Below are 16,307 nucleotides of genomic sequence, written 5' to 3'. Positions count from 1 at the left end.
CACTTCCAATTTCACTTCACTTCTAGTGATATCACTTTTACTTTTTTTGTGTGTGTGTGCTGCACTTTAATCTTTCTTGGACAATTCTTTCAGTCATTCATTTTTGTAAAATGTCAGGTGGGCTTTATCACTGGAAGACAAAGCAGCAACTGCATACTGAATAACAAATGCACGGTGACTAGTCGGCAACAGACTTTGAAAGAATTGATGTGATAGGCTACAGATCATGATACACATCTCTTATTTCCCTAGTGCTTTGAAGACATTGAAGTTTGTCCTATGTCATTACTCACAGGCATTGGGGGACTGGTCTTAATTTAGACCGCTGGAACTGAAATTTGTGCATATCAGAACTGTGCAAAGTGAGGAGTTATTATACTCATTTCCCAATGAGAAAGTGATCAAACCGGTTTCTGGCAGAAGAGGTTATCAATGCAGAGGTTCTACATTAATCATTTTGTAGTCTTTGGAACCAGTTCACTCAGGTCAAAGGTGAAACCTTGGGCTTCCCTGGTGGCGCAGTGGTTGAGAGTCTGCCTGCCAATGCAGGGGACACGGGTTCGAGCCCTGGTCTGGGAAGATCCCACATGCCGCGGAGCAACTGGGCCCGTGAGCCACAATTACTGAGCCTGCGCGTCTGGAGCCTGTGCTCCGCAACAAGAGAGGCCGCGATAGTGAGAGGCCCGCGCACCGCGATGAAGAGTGGCCCCCACTTGCCGCAACTAGAGAAAGCCCTTGCACAGAAACGAAGACCCAACACAGCAAAAATAAATAAATAAATAAATTTATAAAAAAAAAAAAAGGTGAAACCTTGATGTATAGCAAAGGTAAGTCTGTATTTAAGAGAAATGAAGTACAATCTATTTCTTGGAAACAAACAAGTAAAGTTTGAACCAAGACCTTCCTGTTAACAAGCAGGCAGGTTGAATGTTCCATTGAGAATTTCCTGTTCTCTATTAGTTCCTCCCTTCTCCTTCTCCCCTCCTTTTAGTCACTGAAACACTTCTAATCAGAGACTTTTAAAGTTTAGCCTTCAGAATCACGCAGGGCTTGCTAAAACACACATGACTGGAAATTCACGTATTCTGACAAGCTCCCAGCTGCTGCTGCTGCTGCTGGTCTGGGGACCACACTTTGAGAACCACTGCGTTTGATGGTAGACTCAGGAATGGAATTGAAATCTCTTTAATTAAGTGGCTAATTCACAAATTTTTTGACTAGCAAAAGCTTGTGATCAATTGATGAAACATGAATACTACTCTCAGGCCATAATTTAAGTCCCTTAAGCCAAATCCACAATTCTACAGATGCCACTTTTTCCAGTATGAATTCAGTTTGCCTTATTGTACACCTATACAAACATTTAAAAATCTTCAGAATACTCTCTAGCTATTTTGAACATTTACAAAAATATTTGTGACAAAAATTAAAATCTAAAGACAAAAAATACAATTTGTTTTGCTGTGTAACAGAAAGAAATAATGTTTATGTTCTTAATGGCTTGCTTTTTGAATCAAGTAGGTTTATTTTTATTTATTTTTTTATTTTTGGCTGTGTTGGGTCTTTGTTGCTGTGCGCGGGCTTTCTCTAGTTGAAGCGAGCGGGGGCTGCTCTTTGTTGCGGTGCACAGGCTTCTCATTGCGGTGGCTTCTCTTGTGGAGCACAGGTTCCCAGCGCGTGGACTTCAGTAGTTGCAGCATGCAGGCTCAGTAGTTGCAGCATGCAGGCTCAGTAGTAGTGGCACGCGTGCCCTAGAGCGTGCAGGCTTCAGTAGTTGTGGCTCGCAGGCTCTAGAGCACAGGCTCCGTAGCGGTGGCGCACGGGCTTAGTTGCTCTGTGGCATGTGGGATATTCTCGGACCAGGGTTGGAACCCATGTCCCCTGCATTAGCAGGCAGATTCTTAACCACTGTGCCACCAGGGAAGTCTGCCTGAATCAAGTAGGTTTTGAAACATAATTTAAAATCTCACAGGAAGTTGGAATGAAGTGTAGTAATGCACCAATGCTAATTTCTTATCTTTGATAATTGTAATATGATTATGCAAGATGTTAACATTAGGGGAAGCTGGGTGAAAGGTGGTGTACAAGAACTATCTGTATTATTTTCTCAATTCTTCTGTAAGTCTAAAATTATATCACAATTTTAAAAGTTTTAAAAAACTCATAGCAAGAAGAGCACTCTGATATATGTATACTTGTATATCGAAAAAAGTTTTCGTCTGCAGAAAATTACTTGGGCTTCCTCATTTATCTCTACAGAATAATTCAGTTGCCATGTTCTTTCTATTTCTCATAGTCTCAGGATAATTTCAGAGATAGTCTAAATGGATTTTATTGGGATACCAATTGAACTTTGGTGGAGGTGTAGAAAATGCCTATGGATGAGGTTTTCTGAAATTGGTAACGTTTACTATTATCCCCTTCAAAAAATGCTTATTTTTATTTTTTGAATAGGTAATATATTTATAAGACCTAGAGTTTAAAAGGTACAAACGTGTATATAGTGAAGAGCCATCCTCTTACTCTTGTCTTACTGCCACCTAATTTTCTCCCCAGATTCAACCAATAATATTATTCCTCTGTATCCTTTAGGTATAGTTGTTAACACATAAGCAAGGAAATGCATGTCTATTTTACAGAGAGTGATAGCGTAGTTTACTTCTGTATCTTCTTCTTTTATTTATTTATTTTTTTACTTAATATATTTTGGAGATACAGATTCTGTTTCAGTGCACACTCATCCCCTTCATGGATATTTAGATGCCTCCCATCTTTTGCTATTACACATGATGCTGCCATGAACAGGTTTCCCCCATCATTATTTGCACATGTGCAGTTATATCTGCAAGAAATGTAATTCAAGGGTCATGTATGTGACATTGTAATTTGGAAGAGTGTTATTATATGAACTTTTTGATAAGCAATTATAAACTTTGTACAAAATGCAAAAGAACAAAAGGGTAAATGGTGAAAAAGAAGTCTTCCTCATACCCCTTTCCCTCTAGCTCCTCTCCCCAGAGGTAACCTCTGCTACTTGCTTCTTGGCTATGGACAATATTTCTGGCCACTTTAATCCAGTTTTTCAAAATCTTTAGCCAGTGTGTTGGTCCTTCCTTCTTCCCTGCCTTCTCCTTCTCTTCTCTTTCTCCTCCTCCTTCTCCTTTTTCTTCTTCTTTAAGATTTCTATTTTAACATTACCCTTGATTAATTTAAGATGGAAAAGTCAATGAAGGCATTGCTATATACGTGTAGGGCCTTAAAGCAAAATTCTTTTACAATCTCTCCTGCGAAGTGTATCCAACTGTTGTTAACAGACAAGGGTATTCCAAACCTGGGAATAAACTGTCTCTTAGAAGTCTTTTGCGGATAGTCATTGTGTCTACCTTTCTTTGTGGCTGTTTCCACTCATCCTAAACAGATGCTTGCAATCACGAGAGCACACTCATATCAACAACTCTTCAGTGGGTTCCCAAGGAGGAGAGGAATGCCATCTCTTAGCATCGTTTTCAACATTGAGGGGCTGGCCAAAAAAAAAAGGGCAGCTTTTACAAGACTCCAGGGCAATTCTGGAAAAAACTGCAGCATACAGATCATGCCCATTCACTCCTGGACTCTCCTCCTTGTTGGCAAGTGCTGAACTGGACAAGGCGAGGGAGCAGATCTTTGTTAGTCTGGGGAGCAGCAAAGACAGTTGAGGTGAAAATGACATCCTGTGAATGTCCAAAGCTTCTGAGTTTGGGGTCAAGTTGTAGAAATGGGTAATATATGAAAAAGTAGCCCTAAGAGACTGGAGAGTTGATAAAAATAATAGCAAAGGTGACTAAAAATTAGAAGTGGCTATTTTATAACAGCCATAGAGAGATAACAGTGGAAATCATAATAATTCTTTTAGCAGTCAGGAACCTGGGTACAATCATGAAGCACTCAAAAGCATCACAAGGATCAGTATAAATATTGGCACACTTGCACAAAGGGAGAGGGCACACACAGAGGTGTGACAATCTTTGCTCCCATGTCAGAATATAATTTAGGCAAAGAACTTCTACCTGCTTCATGTTGACAATAGATGGCATACCCAGAGACCAATTTTCTTTTCCCGAACTGCAAGTCATCTCTCCTCTGTTATATATAATTTTTTAAAATTATTAACCTTAATGTAACTTTGATATGTACATATGCACTCACATACATATATAGTCATGTAAGTTTAAATGACAATACTTAAATCTTTAAAACTCCAGCTCTTAAAACAACTTTACCAAGTATATCATAATTTGATGTTTATATGCTTTTTAATCTTAATTTGAGTATTCTAAAGGAAAAAAGTGTTCATGCATAAATAAGAATACATATATAAAACCATGCATAGGTGTTGTGTAGGAGCTATGCATTTTATTTTTTATTTCTCTCTGTGTTGGGAGACCATTCTCCATGGGGTTCTCATGATTCTGCACATCATAAGAGCAGAAGCAATGATTAACTTTGTTCTGGACTATCAAAGATGTTTGTACAGTGAACAAACAGGAGATAGAGATTGTGTCTTCCTCCAGAGCAAAGGCTGTTTTTATTTATTGCCCATCATAGTGATGTCTCCCTCCAGTACAAAGTTCAGGTGGGCTTACTGCTCATTATAAAATATTCGTGTTCTTCAAATTCAGCGTTCCCCTCCTGTAATGCAATCCACTGTGTGGGCAATGTGGGTATCCCCTGACCCTCTTTGTGTCACTCTGTGGGAACTGGCACTTAGGGGACTGGTGAAATGCTGGGATTGCTAGGAGTAATACTATCTCTGACCCAGGTGTCCTGTGTCTTCTGCCACCGTCCATGAAACTGTGGAAGGCTAGCTTGTTGGCTGAAATTAGAGTAAAATCTTAGATTCTTCACAGTTCTTGGCACTCTGAATTTTATTTTATTTTATTATTTTATTTGTTTGGCCACGCTGCACGGCATGTAGGATCTTAGTTCCTGGAACCAGGGATCGAACCCAGGCCCCGTGCAGTGGAAGCACAGAGTCTTAACCACTGGACCTCCAGGGAAGTCCATTGGCACTCTGAATTTTAATATTTTTCAAAATCTCAGGTAAATATTGATTCTTAACTAGGTATCTCAATAAACTATTAGTCTAAGTTTCCAAAGACAATTTAAGATTTTCGAAAACTATATTAAGTTGGCATTAAAGTTCACTAAATACTATTTAAAAACTTTTATCAGAAAGATATCACATCTTCTAAGTTTACACATAAAGGGAAGTGAAGAAACTCTCCAGGTTCTCATAAATTGCAATATCATCTGAGGTTTTCAAGACAAGTTTCTAATGACACCAATCATTCAGATAAAAACTCAACTCAGTTGTATGCCCATATTCATGTTTATATACTTTAAGCAATAATAATTTATAAGGCAAGTGTTTAGAATTTTGGAATTTTCATTTAATTTAGCATTTTGTAAAATGTTGTATTTCTCACATTTGCTAAGTTTGCATTTTTATTTCTCATATAGCAAAACCAGGAGAAGATATGTAGCTATCTTTCACACCCAGAATACATAAAACAATTTATTAAAGTATTTGAGTAGTATCACATAAACTTAGCTTATATTTTACTTTTTATTCATGCATTTAAAAAGTAATATGAAAACTCTATGAATCTTCATTAAACGGATTTTTAAAAGTCTTTTCAGTTGGAAGCTGTGTCTTTTTAAAAAAATCATTCTATATATATATATATATTTTTTTTTTAATTTATTTTGGTTGCACCAGGTCTTAGTTGCGGCAGGCAGGCTCCTTAGTTGCAGCTCACAAGCTCCTTAGTTGTGGCTTGCAGGCTCCTTTGTTGTGGCATGCAAACTCTTAGCTGCAGCATGCATGTGGGATCTAGTTCCCTGACCAGGGATTGAACTCACATCCTCTGCATTGGAAGGCAGATTCTTAACCACTGCACCACCAGGGAAGTCCTAGGAAGCTGTGTCTTTATAATTCATCATCTTACAAATGGAAAGGGTCTCCTGTATTTGTTTTTTTCTTTCCCTTTTTGGAACTATTCATTGTTGGCTTGTTGTCAATTTTCCTACCTCTATTTTTTATGTTATAAATAAGAGAGACAACAGGTCATTCAATGAAAGTTAAATTTTCCTTTTTCTCATCTAAAAATATTTTTGAGAGTGTTTATATTAGAAAGCAATAGACATATTCTTTAAATTTTCATTAATAACTTAGTTATCTTTATATCATAATTTATATGTTTTAAGTTTTATTTTGGTCAGAGTTTTAACTCTCATCTAAAACTTAAACTTTTCCACTTGGAAGGCACCTTTTCCTAGGAAAAAGACTTTTTAAGTTTCAATTTTCTGAAGACTAAACGTTAACCTACTTGATGCCTTTCTATAAGCCATAGAGTATAAGTTTACTGCCGGGCACTTGCAGACAGAGTGACAGCCCAGTATCTATCTTTCCTCACAGCCTGGAGATTTTTTCCTCAGGTGTAATGTCTCATTTTTTTTTAGAATCTTTATGATCCCTTCCCCTAGACTCATAAAGTCTTAGTGGTCTTTTGTCACCAATTATAGGAGTCCCATTAAATTTGAGATATTTTACTGGACTTTATTTTCTAATTTCCTCCATGGGTGAGTCATCCTATATAATGCAAAGGTTTCTACCAAGGGAGGCTCTGTCCTCTGTCTTTTGTGGCATATCTACACTGGTCTGCCAGAACAGAAAGCTTTTACTGCCAAAGCCTTCAGAAAGGCTAGAGTCCCTTTTGGGGTCCTACATCCTCCTGGGTACATATGGACTTTCACATAGAAAAATAACCATGGCCATATAACAAAAGGAATCAGTAAGCTCTTAGGCAAACTGAAATGATACAGCAGCCCTGTAAGAACAAGGAAAAGAAAGGATGCAAATGTATTCATTAAGAAGAGAAAGCATGTTTTCCCAGTGGACTTGAGTTTCCTATAAAGACCTTCACTTCCTTTTTTTTTTTCAATCTTTAATTTTTAAAATTGGGGTATAGTTGTTTTACAATGTTGTGTTAGTTTCTATTGTACAGCAAAGTGGAGTTCCCTGTGCTATACAGCAGGTTCTCATTAGTTATCTATTTTATACATATTAGTGTATATATGTCAATCCCAATCTCCCAATTCATACCACCCTCCCTTCCCCCCTTTGTGTCCATACGTTTGTTCTCTACATCTGTGTCTCTATTTCTGCCTTTCAAACCAGTTCATCTGTACCATTTTTCTAACTCCACATATAGGGGTTAACATACGATATTTGTTTTTCTCTTTCTGACTTACTTTATTCTGTATGACAGTTTCCAGGTCCATCCACATCTCTACAGATGACCCAGTTTTGTTCCTTTGTTGATGATCCAGTTTTGTTCCTATGGCTGAGTAATATTCCATTGTATATATGTACCACATATATGGGCATGTACCCCATATATGTACCACATATATATGTACCACATATATGGGCACATATATATGTACCACATATATGGGCACATATATGGGCACATATATATGCCCATATATATGCACATATATATGTCCATATATATGCCCATATATATGGTACATATGCCCATATATATGGTATATATGCCCATATATATGGTATATGCCCATATATATGGTATATATGCCCATATATATGGTATATATGCCCATATATATGGTATATATGCCCATATATATGGTATATATATATATATATATATATGGTATATGCCCATATATATGGTATATATGCCCATATATATGGTATATATGCCCATATATATGGTATATATGCCCATATATATGGTATATATGGTATATATGGTACATATGCCCATATATATGGTATATATGCCCATATATATGCCCATATATATGCACATATATGGGCACATATATATGTACCACATATATGGGCACATATATATGTACCACATATATATGTACCACATATATGGGCATGTACCCCATATATGTACCACATATATGGGGTGCATGTGTCTTTTTGAATTATAGTTTTCTCTGGGTATATGCCCAATAGTGGGATTGCTGGGTCATATGGTAATTCTATTTTTAGTTTTTTAAGGAACCTCCATAGTGTTCTCCATAGTGGCTGTATCAATTTACATTCCCACCAACAGTGCAAGAGGGTTCCCATTTCTCCACACCCTCTCCAGCATTTACTGTTTGTAGATTTTCTGATGATGCCCATTCTAACCGGTGTGAGGTGATACCTCATTGTAGTGTTGATTTGCATTTCTCTAATAATTAGTGACGTTGAGCAGCTTTTCATGTGTTTGTTGGCCATCTGTATGTCTTCTTTGGACAAATGTCTATTTAGGTCTTCCACCCAATTTTTGATTGGGTTGTTTGGTTTTTTGATGTTGAGCTGCATGAGTTGTTTATATATTTTGGAGATTAATCCTTTGTCCGCTGATTCATTTGCAAATATTTTCTCCCATTCTGAGGGTTTTTTCATCTTGTTTATGGTTTCCTTTGCTGTGCAAAAGCTTTTAAGTTTCATAAGGTCCCGTTTATTTATTTTTGTTTTTATTTCCATTACTCTAGGAGGTGGGTCAAAAAAAATCTGGCTGTGATTTATGTCAAACTGTGTTCTGCCTATGTTTTCCTCTAAGAGTTTTTTGGTGTCCGGTAAAGACCGTCACTTCTGCATTTATCCTCTGGGGGGCAGCAATTCCCCGTAAAGGAGGAAAGATACCCGTGGGAAAAGTGAGGGCCACTGGCAGTCATTCATTTCGTTTCTCATTTTTCCTGGCAGTGAGGGAAAACTTGCTTCTTACTGGGGCTGGACTCTCACAAAAAATCCTCACTCACCTGAATAAGATTTAAGCTGAATCACCTCTCAGATGTAGAAACACTTATTCAGAAAGGACTATTTTGAGTCAGCTGCTCACAGATCGGTCTCCACCTATTTTATGGATCCACCTTTTGTAATATCAGTACAGTAACAGCAACAACAAATACCATACTTAGTAAATTTTCTTACTCACTAAGTTTTTCAGCAGTGTAACATTATTAAAAGTTATTCATATATTTATCACAATTATGAAGGAACTTATGAAAATCAAGTCTAAGGGCATAAAAAATGGTCATGATATTTGTTGAATTAAAAAATAGAGATTATATGTTTTATTTACAGCATGATTTCCTTTCTGGAATACACATACCTACAGGCATTTTGAGAAAATATTTCTGGAGAGTCATAACCAAAATTTCAACAGTAGTTTCCTTTGGCTGGTGAGATTACAGGAGTTTTTATTTCCGGTTTTAACTTATTCTGTGTTTTCTAAATTTTCCATACTAAGCATTAAAGTATGTACTATAAAATAGTATATAAAATAAAGAATAGAGATATCATGAACCTTAGAGGAAAATTAATAGTGAAATTCAACATTTAAATGAATACTTAAATGTGAATAGCCTCCATCTTAGTCCTACATTTTCCTGTTACATGTTCTGGCTTTTATTTATTAATATTTACCTAACATATAGAACTAGCATAAGGTTGTTTTGGGGTAAATAAGATTTCGGAACTGAGTGGTAGTAGATGCTCAAAACAGAGAGAAAAAGTGCAGGAGAGAGGCAACTGCTCATTATTACTCTTGCAGGGCAACTGGGCAAATGTCACTGCCCACGTCTTGTTCCTTCTCCTCTTGGTCCATCAGTTCTAGATTTCCTCATTATAGGATTCTAGAATCTTGGAGGAGGATGGGCCACCCCCTGTCATCCTGTCCTGCCCTCCTACTGCCCTCCTACCCAGCTCAGAGACTCTTCCCAGAATACCTCTAACTTCCTGGCCTCTTCTTCAGCACCTCCAGAAATGTGGAGCTCAGTACTTTTGCCTGAAATGCTTTCCCCCTTTCTCTGCCTGCAGCACTTCTACTCATCATTCAATATTCAAATCAGGTGCTCAGTTTCTCTGAGGCCCATGTGGCACAGTCATTGGTGCTTCTGAGTGTGGACTCCGGGGTCAGAAAGACCTGGGTTCAATCCTGCCTCTTCTCCTAACACTTGCTGTGTGATCTTAGCCAGTTTATCTCACCTCTCTGAGCCTCGGTTTTCTTACCTGTAAAATGGGGTTCGCAGATGTGGTCATGTGTGTGGGCTCTTCATGTGGTGTCCAGTACATAGCAAGCAAGTAATAAATGGTAACTGCTACCATTAACATCAGTGGTTTCAACGCTGACCTGCAGATTAAAATCACCTGCAGAGCTTTTAAAACATGATTTAATAGGTCTGGGCTGATGCTCCTAGCAAAGTTTGCATTTTTTGAAAGTTGCCCAAGTGATTCTAATGTGTAGCCTGCCAGGTGGGGAACTGTTACACCAGCAGTTTTGAAAGTATGGTACCTGGACCAGCAGCACCAAGGAACCTGTTAGAAACTCAAATTCCAGGGCCCCCTAGCAGACCTACCAAATGAGAACCTCTGGAAGTGAGCTCCAGCAATCTGGGTTTTAACAAGCCTTCCAGGAGATTCTGAGGCATGCTAACATTTGTGAACCACTGCACTAGATTGTAAGCTAAGTAAGGGCAAGAACTGTCTTGTTCATTGCCGTACATATTCTTAGGGCTTGACACTGTGCCATACACAAATTCAGTTTAGTTCAATCAAGAAATGTTGGGACTTCCCTGGCGGTCCAGTGGTTACGACTCCATGCTTCCACAGAAGGGGCCTGGGTTCAGTCCCTGGTCAGAGAATTAAGATCCTGCAAGCTGCACGGTGTGGCCAAAAAAAAGAGAGCTTCCCTGGTGGCTCAGTGGTTAAGAATCCACCTGCCAATGCAGGAGACACGGGTTCAAGCCCTGGTCCGGGAAGATCCCACATGCCATGGAGCAACTAAGCCCGTGTGCCACAACTATTGAGCCTGTGCTCTAGAGCCCGCGAGCCACAACTACTGAGCCCACGTGCCACAACTACTGAAGCCTGCACACCTAGAGCCTGTGCTCCACGACAAGAGAAGCCATCGCAATGAGAAGCCCGCGCACTGCAATTAAGAGTAGCCCCCGCTCACCACAACTAGAGAAAGCCAGTGCGCAGCAATGAAGACCCAACGCAGCCAAAAATATAAATAAATAAGTAATAAAAATTTTTTTTTAAAAAAAAGAAAGAAAAGAAATGAAGAATTGTCGATTGAGCGCTAATTTTCTTTAAGGCATTGTGCCTGGTCCTGGGGATACGATGCTATACGAGACAGGTGCTCGTCCTCAGGTTGCTTGCAGCCTCTCAGACTCAATTCTTCCTTCCTGCTCTCACTGCTCCTTAAGCACACCTCTACCTACCGTTGTAAACTTTATGCTGATTTATATATATGTTTTGCATGTCTTTGTCCCCCACTAAACTGATCTCCTCAGGGCAGGAACAGACTGTACTCATTTCCTAGGAGATGCTCAAAAGCAGTTGCATTGCTGGGCCTGGCTCTGCATTTAAGACCAATGGAATGTGTTCCCCTAATGAAAAATGATAGGAGGGAAAAGGCTGGTGTGTCAGTCAAGGTTTGATCAGGGAAGCAGAACCACCGTGAGGATTACGGTACAAAAGATTTTCCTTAGAAATTAGACTTTACACCATCGTGGGAGGGACTAGGGAAGTAAGATCCAGGGAAGAGGAGTTGGAGGATCAGAGAAAAGTTACAAATCAGCCTTGGGTCCTTTTTTAATTTTTTAAGTTTTATTTTATATTGGAGTATAGTTGAGTAACGATGTTGTGTTAGTTTCAGGTGTACAGCAAAGTGATTCAGTTATATATATACATGTATCTATTCTTTTTCAAATTCTTTTCCCATTTAAGTTATTACAGAATATTAAGCAGAGTTCCCTGTGCTATACAGAGGCATTGGTGCTTTCAAGAAAGCCGGAGCTTTTAGGGAAATCTGCCCAAGCACATCCAGCTGCCAGAAGGACAGCAGAGAGTTAGTGAGAAATCTGCGGAAGGCTGTCATCCCGGCGGGCCTCATGTGGCTGGAGGTCCACATGGCCGGTAGTGAGAGGGGGGTCACATACAAAACAGGGAGGATGAGGGCGGGCAGGAGCTCTCAGCGCCTCTGCGTCTTACCCCACGCCTTTCGGGAGGAGCAGCTCTGTTTCATTTTCTCAGTCACATATCAATTTCTCCTCTGAACGACTCTAGCCTAGAGCCACATAGCAGAGGGGCTTCTTTTATAATCCCTATTTAACCAAATTGACATAGTACTAAATCACCCAGCTGGTAAATATTACTTACCTAAAAAGCTGGTACTTATATTCTCTCCAGGAGCTACTGTTTTACCCTTTACTTATTTATTTATTTTTTTGCTCTGTGTGGTTTGCGGGATCTTAGTTCCCCGACCAGGGTTTGAACCTGGGCCCTCGGCAGTGAAAGCGCGGAGTCCTAACCACTGGACCACCAGTGAATTCCCAGCACCCATTTTTAATAGCCATGATAGAATCGTGTTATTCCTAGACACAGTAGGGTACCATCTCCAAATGCCATACGGAGAAAATAAAAGGCAGGAGAGCTGTTATAACAAAGGTTTGTTGCTAGATTCGGGTTTCTAGTTCAGTAGTAGAAATAGAAGTTAAGGTTATTTTCAGAGAATAATTTCTTTCCTTTATGTTCTTTTTGATACAAGCATTCCTGTAATTGCAGGTCCCCACGTTTCTCACAAGCTTAGTCCATGCGTATCTAATGCTACATCCCTGTTTATATGGCAGGTGCCACAGATACCAGAGAAAATGAAATGATTTGAGGTGGGACATAGCAGTGTTTTACACTTCATTTGTATATCGATTTCATATGTATATTCAGCTACTGAAATATCTTAAATTATGACCATTGGGGTCAGTCTGTTTCTTTATGAGCTACTAGAAAGCACACACCCACTCCCCATTTCCTTGTTTGTGTTAATGGCATCACCATTCCCTTAGATCTTGAGACTGCAAAACTTTTTGTCATCTTTGATTTATTCCTGTCCTTCATTCTTCATTCTCAGTAAGTAATGTGTTTGTAAGTCTTTGAAATGCCATACATACCCATCTTGTACTCTCCATTCTTATTGTGACAATCCTAGTGCATATAATACTTACACTCATCTATCTGTCCGTCCATCCATCCATCCACCCATCCATCAATCCCTTATGAGTTTCATAACCCTACTTTCAAACATATTTGAGTTAATAAAATAGAACAATGTAACACTGGATAATTAAGATTAAAAAGAGAACAGAGAGGGCCTAGATCAAATGGATGTATTAAAATCAATGGAGAACTTTTGAAAAATACTGATACTCAGGACTATTCCCAGAGATTTGGATTCACATGGTCTAGAGTTCCCTAGGTGATTCTAATGTGAAGCAAAGGTTGAGAACCTGTGGAATTGGAAATAGGGAGTAGTTATTACTGGCCACTTGATCTGAGCTGATTACAACATTTGAATCCTGAGTATGGCTGCAAAGGCAAAAAGGAATATATGCTGTGTTAAACACATCCCATTGTCTGACAAAACATTTTTTCCCCCCCACGGAGTTAAGCTCTAAAAGGAATATATTGTGTATGTCTTAGTAATGTAATAATAGCTATTCTTTACTGTGTGCTTTCCATGTGCCAAGCATTCTGCCAATTAAAGGAATTATCTCTTTTAAGTCTCACAACACACCTATGATGTGAATATATTGTTAACCTAATATTTCAGATGAGGAAACTGGGGTCTTGAGACGTTAAATAAATTGCCAGCCTTAGGACTCAGACTGTATAACTGCAGAAACCTGATTTTTAACCACTTCACTACTGCCTCTAAAATGAATATGCTGGGCAAGGCCTCCAGTGAAAGTTTTGCAAAAGATAGAATGGTGTTCAAATGGAGATTCTTATAAAATAGAGGCTGAAGGCACATAATTTTAAAAAGCAATTTTGCAATGTGTTGAGACAGTATTTTATTTTCTGATCATCTAACATTATAGGGAGAGACACTGGAACTTCTGGAAGAGTGGAATGTTATACTTACTGGATCCTCGTAAGTCTTCTGATGGGAGCCTTAGAGAGGCCTGGCTTCTTCCACAAGGTAAAGGCACAGAGCACCAGCAGAGAGGGTGGAGCCTGAGTGCCAGACAGACTGGATGAGGCCAACAAGCATTGTCTTTTGGAACCAGGATTAGAAGCAGGAAGTGGAAGATGGGGTAAAAAGCCAATAAGGGCATCCCGCTTGAGGTGCTAGGACTAGACGAGGTGAAGAATCTGGGTTGGACTGGACAAGAGGAAATTCCTGCATTGAAAAGAAGCACAGATGGATGAAGCTGTGTGGTTCCAGAGCCAAGGTCATGAACATGGGTGTGCCTTTGGCTTGGGAGTAGGCGGAGGGTGCAGATACTTCAGAAGAGTGAAAGGTAGGTGCTGGGTCTCAGGAAACTCATGATTATTTTATCTAACAAGGGTCTGAGGTGGAAATACTTCCTGTTGTTGAGTAAAGTGAGACCTGTAGACTTTGTATAACAGCCCTGAGTGGTCATTCTTCTGTTGAGACGTGATGGTCTGCAGATACCCAGAACACTGCCTTGAGTCCAGGCTTGTCTCATCTAATCAGTGCTCTCCAGAATCTTCAGCATAATGGGTCTTAAATGCTCTTTTAGCATGTCTTAGCTCAGGACATGTAAAAGGTACTCTACCGCCTACTTCAATATAAACTCCCACTTGGTAGCACAGGAAACTATACTCAATATCTTGTAATAACCTATAATGGAAAAGAATCTAAAAAAGAATATATATATATGTATATACACACACACACACACACATATATCAATTATTTGCTGTATATCTGAAACTAACACATTATAAAGCAACTATATTTCAATAAAAATTTTTTTAAAAACCGTCCCACCTGGGCTTCATTTTATCTTTCCAAGTTGGTCCCTCCATCTCTTCAGCATCTTCCTGTCACATTAGTCGGGTTCACTGCTCCACAAAGATCCTACTTGGATTAAATGTCTGTTTCATATGCTTTCGTCTAGGCTTCCCAAAGTGATTGTAAGCTCTTTGAGGGAAAGCATTTATGTCTTTTAAATTTTATTTCTCTTCTTTTGCCTTGAGGTTCCCATAGGCTGAATATGTGAACACAAGTCAACTAAAGATGAGTAGAAGCACCCGATCACCACAGTCGTGCTCTGAGCACCCAGGGAACCCCAAAAATGTGATGAGCCGGCAGGTATTTAAACTAAGACTGACAAAAAAGAAGGCTTACATCAATTTCTGTCATCTTATTGATGGCATCTTCATCTTACTCCGTAATTCTTCTTTTTTTTTTTTTAAAGACATAGATAATGACTTTTTTTCATATATAAATTTATTTATTTATTTATTTTTTCTGCGTTGGTTCTTCGTTGCTGTGCGCGGGCTTTCTCTAGTTGTGGCGAGCGGGGGCTACTCTTCGTTGCGGTGCACGGGCTTCTCATTGCGGTGGCTTCTCTTGTTTCGGAGCACAGGTGCTAGGCGTGTGGGCTCAGTAGTTGTGGCTTGCGGGCTCTAGAGTGCAGGCTCAGTAGTTGCGGCTCGTGGGCTCTAGAGCTCAGGCTCAGTAGTTGTGGCGCACGGGCTTAGTTGCTCCGCAGCACGTGGGATCTTCCCGGACTAGGGCTTGAACCCGTGTCCCCTGCATTGGCAGGTGGATTCTTAACCACTGTGCCACCAGGGAAGTCCCTTACTCTGTAATTCTTTAAAATGATTGCACAGGTTTCTCTTTGTTGACTTTCTCTTCAATCTGGACAGTACAATGGAGTGGGATGTTTTAAATAAAAATTCAATATTAAAAAATTAATAAGTATTTCTCTTTTTCTCAGGACTGACTATGGTAAATAGCCAATGCCTGTGCTTGACTCCATTCTAGTTTACCATGAGCAGGACTCAGAACAGCACCAGCCACAATGAGATATTTCATAAAGGTTTTGGAGCGAAATAATAATCATCTCAGAATCAGAAATTATCTTGGTGTGTTTTTTGTAATGACAACATTGATGATAAAGCCTTCCGATAATATGGTGTAAAGGTGTTCAAGGTCTGAGTTTGAATACCAGCTCTGTCGCATATTAACTTTGTGACCCTGGGCAGGGCTCCGTGAGCTACAGTTTCCTCATTGTAAAAGAAAGGTGATCACGGGGACCTCAGAGTGGTTGTGAGGACTAAGTTACACATGAAAAGGAGCATTCAATAAATGTGTTTTGTTACAGAAAATTTTAAATCTCTTATTTTTTATTCTACTGGTTTTCTATTTTTTCCTTTACCCGGATCAGAAAGATAATTTTACATTTTCTTTCAACTTTTT

This window comes from Eschrichtius robustus, chromosome 6 (genome assembly GCF_028021215.1).
Source record: "Eschrichtius robustus isolate mEscRob2 chromosome 6, mEscRob2.pri, whole genome shotgun sequence".
In the NCBI taxonomy this organism is placed as follows: domain Eukaryota; kingdom Metazoa; phylum Chordata; class Mammalia; order Artiodactyla; family Eschrichtiidae; genus Eschrichtius; species Eschrichtius robustus.
The sequence above is the reverse complement of the archived record's forward strand: the minus strand, read 5'-3'. Positions refer to the sequence as shown.